Raw genomic sequence first — 8,886 nt, forward strand, 5'->3', positions numbered from 1 at the left:
GAACGATGGTGCAATCTCTGCTCATGTTTAGGAAAAATTCCATGACGTAATACGCTAAGATTCAGTAGACCTGAACGGTTTTTATATGACGTTTGATTAGGTGAACAATTGTCTGGAACATAGCGGCCCCTAGTTATGACAGTCTGACATGGCATAACTAAAAAAGAATTGACGACAATTGTGAGCCAATGAATAAAAACACATGATACACAAATTGTTTGAATCACTCACGTTTAAGTTAATACGCAAATACAAAGGGCATGCAAAGAATGAACAGCAATAAGAATAATACACGACGATACATGAAATTGGTACCATAGGTAGTGGGTACACGCAAAAATGACGCTATATACAATGGTTGCGATAATAACCGACTGTTCTGGGCTCAGACAAGTGTCGGCCACCGCAGACAAAACCAGGCTCAAACCCTAACACTTAGGTGTTCTTTACGGGGGCGAGGCACGAAATATCCCTCAACACGTAGTCTACTTTCACTTTCCCCGTACTCTCATCATAGTTGCAGACGGCAACTTTGGCTCTACGAACCACAGGCTTCCCTTTCCTAATTTGTGGAACTACCTCATGCACCCTCCCAAGTTGATACTTCCCACGTTTACCAATGTCTTGGAGAGAACCTACCACTACAAGTTGACCAGGCTCCAAATTCTCGGCCATTTTTAGCCATTTTTTCCGGCCCTGAAGACCTGGCAAGTAAAAATCGATCCATTTACTCCAAAACTGCTGAGAAAGTGACAAATTGAACCGATAATCCCTTCTTAATTGGTCACGATCATGTGGTTGCCCAACAGCACAGTATGGGTCTAAGTATGGGGTCAAAAGTGAGGCAGGGGTGATGACAGTAAAATCCCTAGGGTCGTCACTCAAAGGTACCAAAGGGCGTTCGTTCACGATCCGAACGGCACTGCCTGTGTACGTAAGCAGTTCAATAAAATTGGGCTTACGAATTAAAGAGTCCAAAATGTGAAAAAATGCAATTTTAAATTGTTTTACCATTGCCTCCCAGGCGCCACCTTACGCCGGAGCATACGGAGGTATAAATTCCCAGTTTATCTCTCTCTGTCTCAGGGCGTTGTGAAATTCAGCTGATTCTATAGTGCGAGACAAAGGTAAATCAGACATGAGCTTCCTTATAGGCTGCGCTTTCTCAATCGCACATACACCACAATCATTAAGATACCTTTTCACGGAGGCATTACCATTAGCGATCCAAAACTTCTGTCACGTAGACAACAAAGTGTGCTGTACTCCACAGTGCGCATCTCGATTATGATGCGACAGTACAACAAGCCTAGTGAAGGAGTGTTTTGAAGGCAAAACAATCGGATGCTTTGCTTCTAGAGAAATCTCGGGAGAATTACTTAAGCGTCCTTCAATGCGGATTACACCAGCATCATCTAGGCTACACAAGGTCTGTACTTTTTAAGTGAACGCAATTCTTTCAGGCGTTCCTTCTCACGGTGCGAAGCGCCAACACTACCTCGCTTTATCACTTCCTCAAGGGCATCCGGCGATCGTTTGGTCATTAAATGTACCACATCGCCATATACGCTTTTCTGAACAAACTTCACAGTTAAGTCTAAGGCTCTATTAAGATAAGAGGCGTCCAGTTTTGGCTTCACAAAGCTACGCTTTCTCGTTTTACAGCACAAAAATTCAACAAAAGCAACCAAATCAGCGATTCTCTTTTTCATAACATACAAAGAAGGTGCGGCCTCGATCAATCTGTGAAGGCCACCCTGTCCAACGTCAAGCGACTCCTCTTCGTCACGAAGATATAGGCTATGGATAGGCACTGAAGTGACATTTTCTACAGATGGAATTTCTTCACATTGATAGAGAAGACTAGAACCATTCAACCACAACTCTCGAAATTCTTTCTTTGTAATGAGATTTGGCCGTGTGCCAACATCAGCTGGGTTCATATCGGTAGGGCAAAAACGCCAATCCTGGGCTCCAGACAACAATAAAATATGCTCAACTCGACGCGTGATAAACTTATTCAAACGTAAATCAGGGTTTTTAACCCACTGCAACACAGTCCGAGAATCACACCAAAAATACTTAAGGCAGTCGGGCATCTTCAATGCTTCGTAGGCCTGCTTCACGAGTCTTGCTGTATTCAAAGCGGCAACAAGCTCTTTCCTAGCTATCGGCCAAGAAAACTGATTTTTTACAACAATGGTAGATTTACCCAAAACGAAAGACACACTAGGAACTCCATTAACCAGTCTACGTAAGTAAACAACAGAAGAGAAAGCTTGATTCGAAGCATCACTAAACCCATGCAATTGATATGAAACAACATCATCCGGACTACACACACCAGAGTTTGCAAAATACCAAAGCCACGACTCCCACTCTTTAACAAAGCTATCAGGGACCTCGGTGTCCCAATCAAACTTGTCTATCGCCATTTGCTGAAGTATCAGGCGTGCTTTTAGAAAAAATGGAGCTCCAAAGCCTAGCGGATCAAAATTTTGTCCAAGCTGACTGAGCATACTTCGGCGCGTGTGTTTAGCTAAGGGCTTTAAGGAACATGCGATACGCATCTCGTCAGACTCGGTTTGCCACACACAACCCAATGTCTTCGCTGATGGCAAAGTCATATTTTCAGTCTGAAAGTCAATGTCACGAATCAAAGGTGAAAGCATCTCATTATCCAAATTTGACAAGACAATCATAGCCTCCTTGTTAGCACTCCACTTAACAAGTTTAAACCCACGGCTATCAAACAAAGCAATTGATTCATGAGTGATTTGCTGAGCTTCCTCTAAGCTATCAGCCGAAAATATAAAATCATCCATGTACAATTGTACATATTATTTGCAATATTGTAGAGAGTCAATTCACCAGCACTGCTGGGATTCTGCTCGATCATTTTCTTTATAGCCAAGCAAGCGATATATGGGCTACTCTTTATTCCCCAAGGGTGTACACAAAAACGAAATGGTACCATCCTACCATTTTCAAGGTCATCATCTTCAAACCACAATATACGAAACAAATCTCTTTGCGACTCAGGTAACTTTATTTGAAAGAAGCATTTAGTCACATCAGCCATGAGACCAAATCTACCAAGCCGAAATCTAGCCAAGACATCTACCAGAGGGTTTAACAAGTCAGGACCCGAAAACATTACATCATTAACACAAGTTCCTCGAAATTCAGACTTGCCATCGTAAACAATAGGGGAGATGTGGGACCAATGAAACAAAATGGGTATTTTTTCCGTTGTCGCGCGTGATTTTCGCAGTACAGGGCTACTTAAGCGTTTGAGGGAAGCACATCTTCTTACTGTATTTATGCATAGCTAAGGCTTTGGATTGGACCACAGATTAAAAAATTATTTCACTTTTTAAAAGTTCACTTTTTTGTATCATTGGTCCCACCTGGGTGGGACCTTTGCAACACACCAATGGGACCAATGAGACAGGTTTACTACTTACACGAAAACTGTACTTTTTCTGAAGAAAGATTGCATTTCGTGTAAAAGCAAAGAACAAGAAGTTTCTAGAACGAACATGGACAGATGGAAGAAAGAACAAGCTGATTCAATACAAAATTGTTTAAACAGTAACAGTTGGCTGGGGAGGGGTCGTCACAGACAGCAATGTGATATTGTGACAAGTTTATTGCAAATTTCAAAACACCAGACAAGCGTTTCGTTTTGGCAACCGAGGTTGGGTCTGGCAGAAGACATACAATATCACAATGAGACACATAAGCCACATTTTCATTTCCTGGGAACACAAAACAGTCCTTCATTTTGTCCGATGTTTTCTCAATTTAGTTTTAAAATCTCCATTTCATAGTCATTATCTTGATCAGGTCCATGTGCAAGCTGGCCGATAAAATGTTTAAATTTAACATCTGCATTTGCATGAACTTTGGCCACTACATAGGTTCCAGAAGAAAGACAATCAGGAATTATGTTTTGCAATGCATTTTCTTCACATGAAACATCACTGGTATCGGTGCAAACACTCTCAACGTCAGTTTCTAGATGAACTTCCACAACACTGCTTGTGTTAGATTCTGAAGATTTTCACAACTGATTTACGTTTTCGTGATTTTCTCTTTCTTCCCTTTGCAACTGCTTTTGGATATGGCCGTATTGAAGATAACAAAATCGAATCATTTTTTTGTAAGGAAGCTGAGGTACAAGGCTCAGTTTCTCCTGTTTGGTGATGCTCATCAGAAGTTACAGAATTCTCACATTGTAGGCTACGTTTCCAGAAATACCTAGATTGATTTGGAGAAATTCATAAATTTAATGAAGTGTGACAACACTTCAGAAAATGGCTCATTTTTCATCCATCCTTCAAGAATCTGCCAAGAGTGGTATGATCAAATTTATGTTTTTTGGCAGCTTTTCTCACAGATAAGTTATATTAAACAATGTCATGCAAAGCATTATTTGAAGCTTCATTTGAAAAATTCCTTTTTAAGCCTTCGGATGGCTTCAACATAGGCATTTTCTGCAAAAAATACTTTCAAATTCAGACAGGGACCTTTGAGACATGGTCTCAATTAACAGTGTCTCAAAGCTCCCCCATCTCAAAAACTTTGAATTAAACGATGGTTTCACAAAACTCGACTTATTATTTCTCATAAAGCCTACCAATCTTGTAAAATACCTTCCTACCTAGTACATGAAAAACTTAGCATTTGCTATAATAAACACTTGAACATAATATTGAAAGTTTTCCAGAAGTACTACATTTTACTTTTGCCTGCCAAAAACATACTTTTGTGTCTCATTTCTGCATTTGCAACAACCTAACTTTCAAACCTCGTGGCAAAGAAGGTTTATGTAATCTCGTTCCAATAATTACCAAAAAAAAAGTTAATTTTTAGTAGGGATCAAAAACGAGCTGTGTTGTATTGGTCCCCTTGTATCATTGGTCCCACATCTCCCCTACGCTTTTTTAATTGTGACGTCACAAAGTATGGTAAATACCATTCAAATCCCTTGACATTTCCTGCTTCACCAGCACGCTCAATATAGCCATTAGATTTGAGATCCTTCATGGTGTCAGTAAGGAAATCACAAAGTTCAGGTTTGTTGTAAAGCCTTCTTCCTTAAAGCAGCAGCTCTATCTGACGCCAACACAAAATTGTTAGGTAAGTCAATATCTTCCTTCAACGGTACATGTATCTCAAATCGACCATCTTTCAACTCAATATTTGGTTCAACAAGTTCTCTAGCCAAAATGTCATTGCGAGACAATTCACAGGTTTCATTTTGCAAGGTCAAATCCTGAATGACTTTGTTCAGGTCTGCTATTTCCATATCACGAGACTCAATTTTACGCTGAAAGCCAGAGATGACATCCGACTCTGAAGACGTCTGCACTCTGCACACATTAGCAACGCTTTCATCTAAGGGTGACTTACCACCACAAGCCAACCAACCGAGAGGAGTGAGCAAAGCATGCGGTTCACTACGATTTTCACCAACACGCTCCTCTTTGGCCCACATCAAATAAGCGTTGTCGTTGCCAATCAGTACATCTACAGTACTACAATCATTTAAATGAAACATATTCACGTCATGAAAATGACGGAAACCACTTAAATTCTGCTTGTGCGGTAAAGTTTTAACATCATCAGCCCAAGCTGGGTTAACCACCGAAGTCATATCACAAAACAGTTCATCTGTCTCTAACGACTGGATGTTGAGTTTGACAAGGTCAGCACAGGTAGCTTTCTGACCAGCCAGGGTATCCATTTTAAACGACGCTTTATCGTACGGTTTAAGACCAAGTTCGCACACCAAATCACTCGAAACAAACGTCAACTGCGAACCAGGATCATGCTGACAATACACCAACTTCGATTTGCTAGTTATTGGATTCAAAACACGAGCAGCAGTAATGCGGTTAAAGCTGCTTTAACATTTCCAATCTTAACATTACGCACAGGAACTCTGGCACGAGCATCATCTTTCCCAACCGAATCCAGAGAATCACGTGACGTCACATAAAAATCATGCAGAAGAAAATAGTGTTTCCTATCGTTGTTAAGCCCACACTTACGACAGTTATTTGCATGAACGCAATCCCTAACCATATGCTGGCGCAAACAATTCAAGCATTTGCCAGCTTTCACAATGACATCTCTCCGATCTTTAGGTGTCAAGCGCAAAAATTCTTTACAATTAGACAAAAAATGATATTCAACTTGACCACGTGACGAACAATAAAAACATGCCGGTATGTCACTACGTCTGGCCACACCACCGCGCGGTGCGCCAACAGCAGTCGAGTACTGCGAACTCCCTGAAATCACATTATGATGGGGTTTTACCGACGTCTGCCTAACCGGACAAGAAGGCAACTTTCCTTTGCCAAACTTTTTAAAATGCTGCGACTCACCAGAATCGCCCATTAGCATAATGCCAGAATCAGTCGACTTAATTGCGCGTTTCCTCCCGTACTACAAATTCAAACAAACTCTGAAAAGTAGGCTCATCAGTGCCACCATACTGATCACCTAAAAAGTCAAGATAACGCTGCTTAGCGTCAAACGGGAGTCGCTTAGCCAAGTCCAAAACAAAACGTCCTTCCAATTTGTCACGCTGACCATAAGCTTGCGCGTAAAGCAAACACTGCGACAATTCATCTTTAAACTCTTTCAAATCACTGGAAGAGATAGAAGTCAATTTGCTACCATAGCGATAGCCTACTTTCTAATTTCTGGTTCTGCGAAAAGACCTCCACGAACCCCAAAACGCTGGGACAAGCGAGCTAACGACATTTCTATTCTGTCTTCCTCTGACAAGCCAGGGGTGTCAGAAACTAAATTAGCAATCGTTTGAGCAGCTGTCCTAACACAAGCTGCTTGTAACAAAGTCAAACGAGTTCCTTTAAAGGGCGAAGCTGCCATCAAGGCCGTAACACGATTTTTAAAGAAGATAAATGGCATATTATTACCATCGTAACCAATCAAGGCCGCCTTATCGAAAAACGTCCTACTATTTTGGTATTCAAAAAAGCAATCCTGTTGTTGAGAACTTGATTTAGCGGGAGAAGACAAGCTATATCCCTTAAGGGGCTGAGGGGGCTCAGTCACATGCACAGCCCGATCACGATCCTCACACACGTTAAAATCAGGAGACGCGATACGCCTCTCACAACCACCCAAATTACGTGTAGCTGGGCGATCAAAAACTAGGGGCGCAGAAAACTGTGAAGGGGGCAAAACATTACTTGTGATAGCGGCCCCGTGACCTGTACGCTCTGGGGGAAGAGTTCGGCTAAAATTCGCAGGCTTTGGCTTTAGATCCTTCGGAAGATCCTTAGCTGCGGCCCCGAGACCTCCTGAAACAGTTTGAAAACATGTGGATTGTACTGGTCCACTTACAGATTGAACAGGCGTCTGGAAAAGGTTATGTAAATTAAACTGCGATTGATGTTCATTTCTGGAATGGCTAGAAGAGCCCTTCTTAGAACTACGCCGGGAGCCCAACTCTGATCGATATTCAGCTAAACTACCTCTTTACGTTGTTCAGCCCTCAACTGAGCGTCTTTGAGTGCGAACTCAGCAGCTCTCGCTTCAGCTTTCGCGGCAGCCTCAGTTCGTATGGCCTCAGCTCTCGCGGCGGCCTCAGCAGCTCTCGCTTCGGCCTCAGCTCTCGCGGCAGCCTCAGCTCGTATGGCCTCAGCTCTCGCGGCGGCCTCAGCTCGTATGGCCTCCGCTCTCATGGCAGCCTCAGCAGCTCTCGCTTCGGCTTCGGCTTGTATCTGGAGCTCCTCTCGTCTTAGCTGTAGGTTAATTTGTGCAACTATCCGAGACGAACTCCTAGACATCCTAGTGCTTACATTTGAGGCGCTATCCTCAGGATGTATGTCAGCATCCAACATATCTGAGAACTCACTTTCTTTTTGTTCGAAGTTATTTTTTAACGAGTTAAATTCGGGATCTACCCTATCACGAAGTTCTGCCAAGATTGCAGAGTTAAAAATTTTAGTCAAAAAAGCATGGAAATGCCGTAAATCCTCTTCCAAAGTAGAGAACTTAGATCTAAAAATTAACTGTTCCTGCTTATCACTCAAAGAACCTAGGGCTACAGAAAGTTCCCCGATTTCAGTCAAAATATCCCTTCTAAGATGCCGGGCCTCTCGAACTGACTTAGCCTCATCGCTACTGGGTCTCTCCCCAGAATGGCCTGCCCGACCGCAAAGAACATCATCAGGCCTAAACTCAGTCGAGTCTACGGCGGTCGAGTCCTTGTCGCCACCGAGGGTAGACATATTAAATGTTGGGGCTAAATTTAACAATTAAAAAATTAAGTTACACAAACACACAAAATTATTACAGTAGTTATAAAAAACTTAACTGCAAAGACCGTAAAAATACAAAAAAGAATTTAAATGCACGATACCGTAGCTGTACGAGTATATGAAGTCCAAAAGTCCACAAAACTTGCTTGGATTCTTCGACTTGAATCTTCAAGCACAGATCGATTGTCTTTAATCTTCTTTCTTGCCAATGAATGTCAAAGTTATTTTGCTTCAGTATCAAACTGAGAAGAAATGTCTTTAATTTTCTTTTGCTTCTGTAGACTACCAACCAACAAGATCTTCTTTTATTATTTCTTTGCTTCTGTAGCCTACCAACCAACAACTTCGTCTTTATTATTTATGTGCTTCTAAGTTCCAACTGACAACAACGTCTTTCTTATTTATGGTCACAGCGGTAAACCATAATCTCTTCGTGGGAAAATTGTAACATAAAATTCCCGGATCCGTTCGTCTGCATGTAATGACCGAAAAAGAAACACTCTTTCGAAACGTCTATTCAAAAAGTGTATTCCTGTAAAATTAGCCTGCGGCTATCGAAAATGGGTGCAACGCGTACACC

The sequence above is a fragment of the Aplidium turbinatum genome, chromosome 16, assembly GCF_918807975.1.
Source record: "Aplidium turbinatum chromosome 16, kaAplTurb1.1, whole genome shotgun sequence".
NCBI lineage: Eukaryota > Metazoa > Chordata > Ascidiacea > Aplousobranchia > Polyclinidae > Aplidium > Aplidium turbinatum.